The sequence below is a fragment of the Nestor notabilis genome, unplaced genomic scaffold, assembly GCF_000696875.1.
Source record: "Nestor notabilis isolate BGI_N333 unplaced genomic scaffold, ASM69687v1 scaffold16931, whole genome shotgun sequence".
NCBI classification, from domain to species: domain Eukaryota; kingdom Metazoa; phylum Chordata; class Aves; order Psittaciformes; family Psittacidae; genus Nestor; species Nestor notabilis.
The window spans coordinates 5,597-5,842 of NW_009913524.1; positions in this window are offsets into that span (position 1 = coordinate 5,597).

The following is a 246-nucleotide window of genomic DNA, read 5'->3' on the forward strand; positions in this document are numbered from 1 at the left end:
CAGAGGACTGAGGATTCTCTTGGCTGTGCTAGTCCCCCCCAAAATGGGGATGGCCTTGGCATTGAGCTGCCAGTTTCCCACTCGGCATCTGGCCAAAGGGAAACTGAGGCAGCACCCAAAGTGGTGCAATTAGCCAAAGGGGAAATGGTGCTGCTCACCCGGGGCGGTGGGCAGGGGTCTCTGCTGGGGGGTGACATGGCTGGATGTGAACTGGCGGAGCAGGGAGGGGGTCACCGGGTGCCTTTG